The following is a 14,611-nucleotide window of genomic DNA, read 5'->3' on the forward strand; positions in this document are numbered from 1 at the left end:
AGGATTTCATCAGCAATGACAGCAACGACACTTGTTCAGGATGCTTTCGCAATTGATCGACCACCTCATAGTCGGCCATCTTCATCTTCTGAAAGAAGGCTTCTGCTTCTTCAGCACTCACAGGTTTCTTAGGCGGGAAACGCCTTCTGGTGGCATTGTTTACTTCTTCTATGTTTGAATATTTTTCAACAGGGGTATTTTCTAGAAGCTCTCCCAAGATCTCTTTTCCTTTATACGTAACCACCGTCTGATAATAATTCCAAGGCACTGCAGCAGGGTTCGTCATAGGCTTCTGTAGCACGCGTCCAATAACCACTGGCTCATTCAGCCGAGGTGGTTTAATTGTCCCCCATACCACATAGGCTCCCTTCGGTACGTACATTTGCATTCCCTTTTTCAACTCAAATTTCTTTGGAGTATTCACAATCAGTTGCTTTTCTTGGCGGCCTCGCGGGACATAGAGGATCCCATTCTCGGGAGGCATTGCCTCTGTTCTTGTTTCAGCTTTCTTTTCTGGTTCTGTCTCGGTGACTTTGCTCTTCTTTTCCCCTTTCTCTTGCTTCGGGGCCACCTTTGGCTTTCTTTCCGCATCAACGATAGCAATTATAGCTTTTAATGCCGGATCAAATTCTCTGTCCTCACAGATCATCCCGATCACTGGCCCATTATTGTGGGCCGACAATGGATTGTTGGTCACATTTGGGACATCCTCATCCCTCAGTACGATTTTTCCTTGCTCTATTAGATGTTCCACTGCTCGTTTCAGTGTCCAACAGTCATTTGTATCATAGCCTTCTGCCCCTGAATGATAAGCACACCTCACACCGGCTCTGTAGGCTGGCGATGCCGGGTTTTGTTTGTTCTGAGGGACCGGCTGCAGTAGACCCATTTGTACAAGTTTTGGGAATAGATTAGAGTAAGATTCGCCAATTGGGGTAAAATTTTGGCTCCTGGGCTGCTCACGGGAAGGAAAGTTATTCTGTGGAGGATGAGGAATATATTGGTTTTGGTGGGGAGGCTGATTTCTTGGGAATGGAGCTGGATTTCCATTGGCATGTGGCTGCGGCCGAGCAAAGGGTTGAGCACTCATGACCGCATATGGTTGTGGAACATAAGCCATGTCATGATGAGGGTAGTAATGTTGAGGGGTTCTCTCGGAAAACATGGGTCTGGGAGCGCGGTGTCTCCTTACCCCTGATGCTGCCATAACCATTTCTTCTTTCTTTTTACCCTTGGCCATTCCTCCAGACCCGCCTTGGATGGTTTGGGAGGTTGCCCTAATGACTGACTGACTCAAGATTCTTCCTGTCTTCAGACTATTCTCCACCATCTCACCGATCTTAATAGCCTCTGCAAAAGGTTTGCCCATGGCTAACATCATGTTCTGGAAATAATCCGCTTCCTGGGCCTGAAGAAATACGGTGACCATTTCCACTTCATCCATTGGAGGTTTCACCCTCGACGCTTGCTCATGCCACTTAATAGCATATTCCCTGAAACTTTCTGAGGGCTTCTTCTTCAAATTCGCCAAAGAGTTCCTGTCTGGCGCAATGTCGATGTTGTATTGAAACTGTCTCACAAACTCTCTGGCAAGGTCATCCCAAATGTGCCATCGGGAGACGTCTTGATCCATATACCATTCCGAGCCGATGCCTACCAAGCTTTCTCCAAAGTAAGCCATTAACAACTCCTCTTTTCCGCCAGCCCCGCGCAATTGGTTGCAATACTTTTTATGGTGAGCAATGGGATCGTCATGCCCATCATACTTCTCGAACTTCGGCGTTTTAAAGCCCATGGGCAGGTGCACGTGAGGGAACATGCACAGATCAGTATAGGAAACACTCTTCTGCGCGCTTAAACCTTGCATGTTCTTCAGACTCTGCTCAAGACTCCTCATTCTTTTTGCCATCTCATCCTGTTCAGGAGCTTTAGGCGTTTTATCTTGTCCGGGAGTGAACTCGAATGAGGGTGGCTGCGGATAAGTATATGTGGGATATTGAGGAGGATCCACCTAAAAGACAGGGTTTTGGAAAGTGAAGGCCGAGGGATCAAAAGCGGGCCTTGGAAGTGAAGGCTGTGTTGTGGCAGAGCATGGTGGAGCGGTAAAGATATTGGGAGCTACTCCTGATGTGAACACCTGGGGGCGAACCTCAGAAGGTGTTCCTACAAAGTGAGCGGATATGGTAGGTTGTCCCAATGGAGTATTTGGATGACTGATGGGGATGTTAGAGGTACCCCCTGTTCTAGGAAACAACTCGGGGAATCCGGGGATGGCACTTGGAGGCTCCCTTCCATTAGTCCACGCATCCCATATCTCCATGACTCTAAGATATAAGATCCTGTTCTCTTCAGCCGCTGCATACTCTGAGGCCGGGATGCCTGAGATTGGGCTATCTTCTGGGATGGGAATTGCTGGCAAGGTCATTTCCGAAGACATTTCTATGCTCCCTTTTGATCTGGTAAAATACTGATGTGATGCCAGTTTACCACAGAAAAACCAACCATCGTTTTCTATAAAACCTGGACTGGAGGTGACAGCAGGAAACGGTTAGTTTGAGGCAAATAACAGATAGGTAATCGCACGTTGAGGCGTGATGCACCTATATAGTTAAATGTGTTTCTATATGTTTTGCAACGGTTGCATGCGTCATTCCAGCGTTTCCTTATTCTTTCCCATTTTCTTTTTTCGATTTTCATTTCTCTTTTGCTTCTCTTTTCTTCTTCTCTTGCCCTTTCTCTCGTTTTGCATTGCCTTTCTTTTTTTTTTTTTTCACTTTCTCTTTCTTTTCTTTCATTCTTGCCTTTGCTTTTTGCCATGGTTTTCTTATTATCTCTCTTTTGTGTTCCTTTTCCACTCTTATTTTTTCTTTCATTTTCTTTCCTCCCTTTTCCTTAGGGTTACGGTCGAATCTTATAGAGATTGCCTACGTATCATAACCCCGCATGAATCAGACCAAGCGTAGTTCTTGAAGATCAGGAATAAAGTAAATAAATAAACTCTTTTTTTTTATTTTGATTTGATTTTTTTTTCTTTTAATTTTCGAAAGAAAGACTTATAAAGAGAGAAAGAATTTCTTTTTCATATTTCGATTTGTTTATTTAAAAAAAAAATTTTAAAGAAAGATTTCTAAAGAAGAAAAAAACTTCTTTTTTTTTTTGAATTTTAAATCTTTTTTTTTTGGATTTCGAAAGACAAACTTTTAAAGGAAATCTTTTTGGATTTTTGGAGTTTATTTTCAATTTATGAAAGAACTACTTCTAAAGAAAATATCTTTGATTCTTAAAATTCTTTTTAATGAAAGAAGAATGAAAATATTTTTGGATTTTTGATTTTTTTTTGAAAGAAGAAGAAAAATATTTTTTGGATTTTTGATTTTTCATTAATTTTTTATTTCAAAAACAAAACTCCGGCTTTGCGGATACGGCCTTTCAGCACTTTGGGAAAGAAGATTTTAAGGTTGTGCCCGCTAACCGTTGAAAATGACCCAAGGTGGCTGTTCTTGCAGAAACAGCCTTCCAGCGCCCTTTTGGGGACATTCGGCTTATTTTAGACAAGAATGGCATCACCTGACTTATTTGTGACAAAAACTAAAATTTTTGTTGTTTTTGGGCTATTTTTGCAAAATGGGAAGTTGGACCCGATGGGGGTTGCCTACGTATCCCACGCCCTGTGGGAATCAAATGGCGTAGTTCGGGCAGATTTGACAAAACCAACTATTTTTGAAAACAAAATTTTTCTTTTTTCTTTCATTTTCTCAAAAATTCGGCAGGGTTTTAGAATTGTTCTAAAAAAAATACCTACCTCTCTCTCTTGGGTTTTCTTTCTTTCTTTTCCCTCTTTTTTTTTGATTTTTCTGTCCCTATTCTAGAAGCCGGTAAACATGCAAGCCGATACAAATAAATGCACAAGTAGCACGTAAGATGCATCAGGATGGTCTTTTTCATTTCAGGTCACCTGTCCTAGACGGACCCAACCCCTGTGTTGAGTCCCCTAAGTCAAATGCACATGATGCAAACAAAAGTTTCTACTAGGGATCCGGCATGAGGCTTTGTTATTCTAGGTTCAAAACCTGGGTATTTGTTCTAGACTGTATACCCGAGCGGACAACTCGAGTCGAGGAGGGGGCTACGTACCGGGGACCCGAAAGATCATCCGGCTTAGTAACTTGTCCGAGCCTCTTTCTTATTTCAAGGTATGACACTAACAAAATAGGGAGTCTCGACCAGCGAGCACATCCCCGAAGATAAGAAGAGAAGGATTTCGTAACAGTTTATATGTAACATTCACCAAATATCAAAGCGGTAAAGCATTTAGCACATTTAGCATGAAACATGTGGGAAAATCAGATAATAAATAAAGCTAATAATAACAGCTACTCTAAGCTCGAATTCTTGAACCCTGAACCGAAATTCTGGGTTCGTATCCCCAGCAGAGTCGCCAGAGCTGTCATACCTCCTTTTTTACACACCCACCCCGAAGGATAGTGTATAAGGGTTTTTCCAATTAAAGTGACATTATTCGAAATGGGATTATTTATTTAGTCAGAGTCGCCACTTGGGATAGGTTTGGCTTTTGGTGTTCCAAGTGAAGTCTGCGAACCAGAAATTCTTGAGTAAGGAATTCTGTTAACCCGAGGGAAGGTGTTAGGCACCCCCGGATTCCAGCACGGTCGCTTAAACTATCATAATTAGTCTATTACCTGATTTTAATACATGTTTCAATCTATAATGCAATTTTAAGTTATTTACCGCTTTAAATTAGTTTTTAAGGAATTTTGCAACGTTATTAAAACACGTCTCGAACCACGTCACATAAATGCACTCGTGATTTTTGACATATTTTAACACCGCTGAGATTTGGATTTGGGTCACATAAATGCGCACCCGAGTTTAGGAAGGTAGATTATTAAAGAACGCGCCTAAAGCGACTAACGTGTTATTAACTTTGCGGGAAGACATGAAAATTCGCTAAATGGCACGTCCCGATTTCTAAATATTTTAATGAAGTAATTAAAAAGGGCCACGCAGTTTGTGATTTATTTGGCGCGGCGCACCTCGTTTTTCAATTTTAAAGGCCATCGTAAAAGAGACTATTATTTCTATTGGGATTGTCCCTAACAAAAAAAAAAAAAACTTAATTGATTGCCATTGTTAATTAATTTAAAAGCGTTCAAGGAAATTCTGGTTTGTCAAGCTGTCCGAAATTCAGTTTCCGAACAGATCCATGGCAAAGGTAAACAAAAAGAAAACTGGGCTTACGCCCAAGTTTGCATATTAACTGATTTAAAGGAGTCAATGATATTATGGCCTATTGCTATGTAACTGGGCCATATTAGGCCAAATTTAATCGAAATGAAAGAAATAAATTCTTAATTATCTTTTATTAATAGGTTTTGAGCATAGATCAAAGGAACGAAAGACATCATAACTAAACAATTTAAATCCAAAACAGCTCGAATCTATCTTCAGAAAAATGACATTAACCGTTATTTAACATAACGTGTTTAAACCAAACAGGTTGTCAGATACTTAACAGTACCACATTATTAATGCGCATAATTTGGGCCTGATTGCTGCTGATTTGGCCTATGAGCAAAACAATCTACAAACAAAAATCACCTAACAGTACTAAACCTTCGAATAAACGTGGCCTGCATATTAACATTGATCTTTCATGCACAAAATCCTATTAACACTTAAACAGGCTAATCATGAACAAGCTCTTAACACATGATACTACAGCGAAAGGCTTAATGCATTATAAGTCTAATAATGGAGTAAAATCATTCAAAACATGAAGGGAATCAAAGAAATGAACTGAAAATCCATCATATGAAACTCAGTCCACTTCTGCCCATTATTACAAACCATCTATCCCAAACTAACATAGGTAGATATCACAGTAAATTACAGTGCAAATCAGAAGAAAAACAAATTGGATCCAAGTTCATGCTTCAACCCTTCAAATTGATTCATTCCTCAAAGTTTCGTCTCAAAATTAACAAGGTTACAAAGCTCTGTACTTGGAAATTAAGGGCAAGTAAGAAGAGTGAATAATCAGCTGCAGCAAACAGCAGGCAACAACAGCTTAAAGTTAATCTCGAATCCCAGAAATGATATCAAACAAGCCCAGCAATTAACACAACCAGTACACAGCCAAAAGCCCAACTTGAATAGACCAGATTCAGCTCGAAAATAACTCCATGAACTTTTAAAACCTCAAAACCAGGAAAGCTCAAGCCATTTTGGACCTTAGATAAGCTAGCAATTCGAATTAAGAGCTGGAACTCGAAATTATTGTAAGAAAACTTCAATGGAATAGTATTTTTTGGTGTTATTTTTTGGTTTCCAGAAAATCTCGGATCTAGAATGAACTCTCACCCTCTTAGATTTCTAACTTCTGCTTTTGAATTTGAAATTCAAATTTTCAGACCTCCAAAACTTGTGTGTATTTTTTCAGATTTCAAAACTTATGAAACAAGGCAATGGGCATGCCTTTTATAGGCAAAACTAGGGCTTCCTTCAGATTTCCTTTTACATTCTAGGTCCCTCTTGTATTTTTAGTTTTTAACTACTTAGTCCCTAGAATTTTTGACTTATTGCCCAAGTTATGTTGCTAAGAATTAAAAATACTGTTCAAGCCTCAACCTAGAAGCTTCTAGGGGCTTCTCAATTCAGTTGTTGAAGATTCCCTAAGTGTATTACCCCAATTACCCCCATCAACCCCTGAATTTTACTTTGGACAATTAGCCCACCTTCAACTCATGGGTCAAGTTGACCCAATCGTTTAACCCCAACTGGGCTGGTCTATTTTCCTTGGCTTTCAAACCCCCCCTGAAATTAACCCAATTCATAAGTCTCAACAGACCCATACCAAATTCAAACCCAGCAGTTCAAATCAGGTCAAGAAATAAAAGAAAAGGGGCACTTAATACTACATCATTCAGTAATTAAAACTAACCTATGCCATTAACACTTACAAACTACAAATGACTTAAAATTTATACTTAATTAAACAAAGAAAGAAAAGGAGTGTGGAAAAGAAGAGTAACCAAACAGTCGACTAATCATGGACTGAACAACGATTTTCAAGCATGGAGAAACCTAAAACTAAATCAGAAACAAAAACAGGAAAGAAAAAGAAATACTAAGAAAAATAAGATACATAATAAACTAAAATGAGCGAAGAGAAATACCTAGCAAACTGGCCAAAATCAAATCACGAGCATCGGCAAGATACCTTGAAATTTTGACTAAACAAACCTTAACCGTGTGTTTTTTATGTGAAAACACACACCTAAGACCCATTAGAGTCAAAATCATCAACAAAATCTCTTCCGGATTTTAGAGTTAATTAGACTTGTAGATTCATGGATCTTGGCTAAGATTTGGGGGGAAAAGAGTATGAATTAGTGATGTGGGGGTGGAGAAGATCCTACGGTGTAAATTTTGTGGGGATTGGGTGGTGGCGCCGCCGGACACGGCGGAGGCGGCACTAGGGTTTGGGATTTTGGAGGAGTTCTGGTGAGATTTGAGGGAAGATGATGGTGTCATGGGCATGAGGGAGGTGAGAGGAGGCTCAGGTGTGAATTTGCCGCCGCCGTAGGCGAATTCCGGCGGGCGGTGGGTGGTGGAGTTAGGGTTTCTGGTGAGAGATGGGAGAGATGAGAGGGTAGGGGGGTCCTGAGGGGGGTAGGATCGTTTGGACATATATATACTCACACACCCCAGCTTCTCAGTCGTTCGATCAAGTAAATCTCGACGGCTGAGATTTGTTGCAAGCAAAACGGGGTCGTTTAGGTTATGGGGGTGCGGGACCGGGTGCAAGGGTGATTTGGGCTAGTTTTTGGGCCTTTTGACCGGGTTTTCTTTGGGTCTGGGGGTATTGAATTAAAATGGCCCAACATCCAGCCTTCTCTTATTTTAAATCCTTCCCCTTTTTTTTTTCAAATTCTAATTTTCTTTTCCTTTCTAAATTAAAATAAAACCTGAATTAAATCTTATAACTAAATTAACCTATCAAAAATATTGATTACTCGAGCATAGTATTTACAAGAATTAATTAACTCCTAATTTAAAAGAAAACTAAGGAAAAATTAAAATTAAAAGTAAAAATGTAAAAAAGGACTATTTTTGTTATTTTCTTCCATTTTTGTAATGTTAATTAACTAACAGAACCAAAAATATTAAAATAAGGTCCTAAATGCAAGTATGCTATTTTTTGTATTTTTTATGAATTATATCACTTAAAAATGCACACAAAATGCGAACAAACACAAAATCATGCAATTAATTCTCTAAGATTCAAATAATAAAAGAAAAATCCTAATTTTAAGAGTTCTATAGGAATAATTCAAGCGAGGCAAAAATCACGTGCTCACAGATCCACAATGGCATATCCTGAACTTCTTGGAATTAGTGATACTTATATCACTAACCAAGTCACTCCAGACTATGTGAGGCTCACACTGTTCCCGTTCTCTCTGTTGGGCGAAGCAAAGCGATGGCTGAAGGTAGAACCAGCTAATTCTATTACATCATGGAATAATCTGAAAACTAAATTTTTAGCAAGGTTCTTCCCTTCAGGCAAAACTGCAAAGATCAGAAGTGAGATAGTCGCCATCAAACAGAAATTGGGGGAGTTTTTATACTCAGCTTGAGAGAGGTTCAAGGGGCTGCTCATAGACTGTCCTCGCCACAATCAGACAAACAAGTGTTAGCTCATACTTTCATAGAAGGGCTACATCCTGAGACGAAGATTGTGGTGGATGTTGCAGCTAGAGGTCAAGTGTTAGAGAAAGCTTTGATGAGATATATGCATTATTGAACAAATTCTCCAAAAGCAATCCTGATTGGCAAGGAGAGATAGGCAAACACACAGTGCAAAAATCTGCAGGGGTTCTCGAGTTAGATGTTTTCTCTTCATTATCAGCATAAATTTCTACATTGACCAACCAAGTCAATCAGATGACATTGGTTATTAACAATCAACAAGCTCATCCAGTGCAACAGGTACAGATATTTTGTGAAGTCTGTGGAGAAGGTCACACGAGCAATCTATGCCCAGCAAATTCAAAGTCTGTATATTTTGTGGGTAATGCAAATCGAGTCCAGGAAAATCAGTATGGGGACACTTGCAATCCTAACTGGAGGAACCACCCAAACTTCTCTTGGGGTGGAAACCAAGGTGCTCAGAATCAGTACAGGCCACAACCACCTCAACAACAATATAGACCACCTCATGCTGAACAACATGAAAACTCGATGAGTCACCTTGAGAAGATGATAAAGAAATTAGTGGCTGACCAGCATGCCCAAGCAGTAGAGATGATGAAGAAACTAATGGCTGGTCAGCAGGCCCAAGCAGCAGCTATGAGAAATTTGGAGCGGCAAATGGGACAACTTGCCAATGCCCAAAATACTCGATCGGATGGAACTCTTCCTAGTGATACTGAGCCTAATCCCAAAGCTTAAGTCAATGCGGTTACCTTGAGAAATGGAAGAGTATTAGTAGAAGTTCCAAAGAAAAACAAGTATACAGCTAGTGCTGAAGAAGAATTAGTTCCCAAGCCAGTTGAGAAGAATGAGAAAGAGAACAAAAGATCAGAGCCAGTAATTGTGACAAGGCCACCACCTCTATTTCCACAAAGACTGCAGAAGCAAAACGATGATTCTAAGTACAAGAATTAGATATTTTGAGCCAAGTGCGTGTGAATTTGGCTTTGGTGGAAATTTTGCAGGCAGTGCCAACGTATGCAAGGTATCTCAGAGATATGTGGCAAACAAGCAAAGACATATGGAGTTTGAAACAGTTGCACTTACTGAAGAGTGCAGTGCTAGAGTTCAGAGTAAACTTCCTCCTAAGTTGAAGGATCCTGGAGTTTCACAATTCCTTTGTCTCTTGGAAAACAAGAAGTTGGTAGAGCCTTGTGTGATTTAGGGGCTAGTATAAATTTGATGCCATAATCTTTGTTCAAGCAACTCGGATTGGGGGTGATTAGACCTACTACAATCACTTTACAGTTAGCAGATAGGTCACTAGTTATACCAGAAGGAATTGTTGAGGATGTGTTATTTCGAGTGGAAAAGTTTATTCTTCTTACTGATTTGATTATTCTTGATTACGAGGCAGATGAGGATGTGCCCATTATTTTGGGGCGACCATTCTTAGCTACTGGTGGAGCGATTATTGATGTGAGGGAAGGGAAGTTAAAGATGAGAGTTGACGATAAGGAAATTACTTTTAATGTGTACAAGCCACTTAAGCTCCATAAGCATTATAAGGACTTGTGCATGATTACTGTGGTATAATTGAAGGGGATAAAGCATAGTCCTTATGTGAATTGTAGTGATCCGGATGGGAAAACTGAGTTAGAGGAGGTGGTGTTGCAAGCTGAGTGTGTAAAGATGATTGAGCAAAGAGCTAGAGATGAAAGAGGAGACCTTCCGAGAGCGTACAAAAAGGCTAAACTTAACGGGAGAAAGAAGAAGAAGACGAAGAATAAGAGAAAGCGCCCAGCCTGAGCAGAGTAGCAGAGTCGTGCCACGACTATAAATAAAGCACTTGTTGGGAGGCAACCCATCCTGTATTTTATTTATTTATTTGTTTTTATTTTTTATATAGTGTCAAGTTTTGTGTTGTTTTTGTTTTGCAGAGTAGGGGAAGTCTGAGTATCCGATATTGAAGCTGAGTAGCAGGTTTGAGCTTAAGTGTGGGGTCGTACCGACCCTTAATATTGAGGATTATGTGCGAGCTAGGCTGTCACGACCCAAGTTCTCCCTCCGTGAACTGTCGTGACGGCACCGAGTCTCTACAACTAGGTAAGCCTAACAAATTGCGGAAAAAGGAAATAAACACGAAACTAACAAGTTACGGGTAAAAACAAAATAAAATAGTTTAAGAATGCCGCTCGGCATATACAATAACACACTCTCAAACTGAATTAAAAACTCCCAAAACCCGGAATCTCATGAAATCACAAGCTAGAGAAAACTACATAGTGTTCTAACTCCAGAATGTCTAATCAAAAGTAAATACAGGAAGTCTAAAGCTAAAGGGAAGAATAGAGAGGGACTCCTAGGTCCGCGGACGCGGCAGATATACCTCAAAGTCTCTGAGATCGCCTCGCCTCACTGATAGTATGGCTGAGCAGAAGAACCTGGATCTGCACACGAAAAACATGTGCAGGAAAGGGCATGAGTACACCACAGCGGTACCTAGTAAGTGCCAAGCCTAACCTCGGTAGAGTAGTGACGAGGAAGGTCAGGGCCTTACTGGTTATATATATAACAAAGTTAAATAACGTAAAATGAGACACTATAATTAAAGATGCTAACAGTAAGGATGAAATCACAGGAAGAAACAACTCAATACACAGAGATAACAACAGGGGATCTCCCCGGATAACGTCTCGTAGTCCCAAACATAGATGTGCAGAGGATCTCCCAGGATATCGTCCCGTAGTCCAAATCGTAAATATGCAGGGGGATCTCCCGGAATACCGTCCGTAGTCCAAACATAAATATCCAGTACAGGGGGATCTCTCGGGATGTCGTCCCATAGTCTCGAATATAAATGTGCAGGGGGATCTCCCGGAATACCGATCTGTAGTCCCAAAGTAAACATGTAGAGGGATCTCCCGGGATACCGTCCCGTAGTCTCAAAGTAAACACACAACAACCTCAAGAAAGAAATCTACAGTTCTATCCAAGTTCGTACCAAGAAAACAGGAATTTCTACTCCAAACATGTTGCACAGAATCCAAGTAAGCAGTTTAAGCAGATAAAACAGTTAAGTCACTTAAGCATGCTTTCCTAAGCTAAACAGTAGGCTTTAAATACAAGTAGCATTCAAAAAGAAGGAAACACAGATATTTACTTAATGAAAGCGGGGGTTTCCAACAATTAACATGTGTACGCACTCATCACCTCACGTACACGGCATTCATATAATAACAATACCAAAATGCTAAGGGGAGTTCCCCCACACAAGGTTAGGCAAGCCACTTACCTCGAACCAGCTCAAAAATCAATCCGAAATCACGCTCTTGCCACGAGTATCCAACTCCGAGTGGTCCAAATCTAATCAAATCAATATCATAATGTAAATACAACTACAAACAACTAATTTAGCTAAAGAAATCAAAGCTAAGGCAAGAAAATACAAGAACGCCCAAAAATCCTCCCCTGGCCCACGTCTCGGAATCGGGTAAGAGTCACAAATTATGAACACCCATTCACTCACGAGTATAACCATACCAAATTCACTCAAATTCGATACCAAAATCTTGATCAAAATCCCAAAATTAGGCCAAAGAACTTTCCTCCATTTTTTCCAATTTTCACCCCAAATCCGAAATTTAATGTTAAATTTAAGCTTAGATTAATGGGATACAATCAAAAAGGGATTAGGAATCATTACCCAATGATCTTCTCTTCAAAATCCCCACAGAATCACCTTCCCCCAAGCTCCAAATTTGATTTTCCAAGTTATGAACTCAAACCCTCGATTTTCACATTTCTGCCCAGCGATTTCCGCTTCTCCGGTCATGGGGCCGCATCTGTGGTCCAGCACCTACGAAAATGCATCGTAGGTGCGAAATCCACTTAACCGGGATGGGGCCGCATTTGCGGTCCCTGGGCTGCATTTGCGGTTCCGCATCTGTGCTTACTCAGCCGCATCTGCGGTCCCCGAAGCATAGAAATCCCGCTTCTGCGGCACCACACCTGTGGTCCAAACTCTGCAGGTGCGAAACCAACAGGTTCAGCAAAGTTCAACGAATTTCCTAAGTCCAATTCAACTTCCGTTAAGCATCCGAAACTCAACCCGAGGCCCCCGGGACCTCAAACTAATATGCCAACCAATCCTACAACATCATACAAACTTAATCCAATCCTCAAATTACATCAAACAACGCTAAAACCACGATTCACCCTCCAATCCAAGCCTAAAAAACTTGAAATTTCAAGAATCCTACAACTGATGCCGAAACCAATCAAACCAAGTCCGATTGACCCCAAATTTTGCACACAAGTCACATTCAACACTACGGAACTATTCCAACTTTTAAAATCGGATTCCAACCTCGATATCAAAATTTCACTATCGATCCGAAAACTTTAAAAATTCTACTTTCGGCATTTCAAGCCTAAATAAGCTACAGACCTCCAAAACACAATCCGAACACGCCCCTAAGCTCGAAATCACCCAATGGAGCTAACGGAATCGACGGAATTCCATTCCAAGGCCGTCTTCACACTGTTCCGACTAAGGTCCAAATTCTAAAGCTTAAGCTCTGTTTTAGGGACTAAGTGTCCCAAAACACTCCGAAACTCAAAACGAATCTTCCCGGCAACTCACAATAGCAGAAACAAACACGAGGAAAGCCGTTAATAGGGGATCGAGGCATTAATTCTCAAAACGACCGGCCGGGTCGTTACATCCTCCCCATCTTAAAACATTTATTCGTCCTCGAACGAGCATAGAGACATACCTAAAGTGGTGAAACGATGGGGGTAACGACTGTGCATATCCTGCTCAGTCTCCCAAGTCGCTTCCTCGACCGGCTGACCCCACCACTGAACCTTTACTGATGCAATGCTCTTTGACCTCAGCTTCAGAACTTGTCTGTCCAATATAGCCACTGGCTCCTCAACATAATATAGATCCTTGTCCAGCTGGACTGAACTGAAATCCAACACATGCGACGGATCATCATGATACCTCCAGAGCATCGAAATATAAAATATCGGATGAACTCCTACCAAGCTGGGAGGTAAGGCAAGCTCATAAGCAACCTCCCCAACACGTCACAATACCTCAAAGAGACCAATAAACCTCGAACTCAATTTCCCCTTCTTTCCAAATCTCATAACGCCTTTCATAGGAGAAACGCGAAGCAAGACCCACTCTCCAACTATATAGGAAACATCACGAACCTTCCGGTCCGCATAACTCTTTTGTCTGGACTAGGCTGTGCGGAGTCTAACCTGAATCACCTTAACCTTCTCCAAGGCGTCCTGAACCAAGTCTGTGCCCAATAATCTAGCCTCACCTAGCTCAAACCAACCCACCGGGGATCTACACCGCCTACCATACAAAGCCTCGTACGACGGCATCTAAATGTTGGACTGATAACTGTTGTTGTAGGCAAACTCTGCCCGTTGCAAGAATAGATCCCAAGAACCTTCCAAACTCCATCACACACGCACGGAGCATATCCTCAAGAATCTGAATAGTGCGCTCGGACTGTTCGTCCGTCTAGGGTGAAATTCTGTGCTCAACTCTACCCGAGTAACCAACTCATGTTGAACGACCCTCCAGAACCGTGACGTGAACTGAGTACCTCTATCTAAAATGATGGAAACTGGAATACCATACAATCGAACAATCTTCCGGATATAAATCTCAGCCAACCGCTCTGAGGAATAAGTACTACATACAGGAATGAAGTGTGCGAACTTGGTCAGCCGATCCACAATCACCCAAATGGCATCAAACTTCCTCAAACTCCGTGGGAGTCCAACTACGAAGTCCATGGTGATACGCTCTATCTGCTGAAGCAAGCCACCCGGTCTCTGGTGCTCATACTTTACCTACTGACAATTGAGG

The sequence above is a fragment of the Nicotiana attenuata genome, chromosome 6 (genome assembly GCF_001879085.1).
Source record: "Nicotiana attenuata strain UT chromosome 6, NIATTr2, whole genome shotgun sequence".
Taxonomy (NCBI): Eukaryota; Viridiplantae; Streptophyta; class Magnoliopsida; order Solanales; family Solanaceae; genus Nicotiana; species Nicotiana attenuata.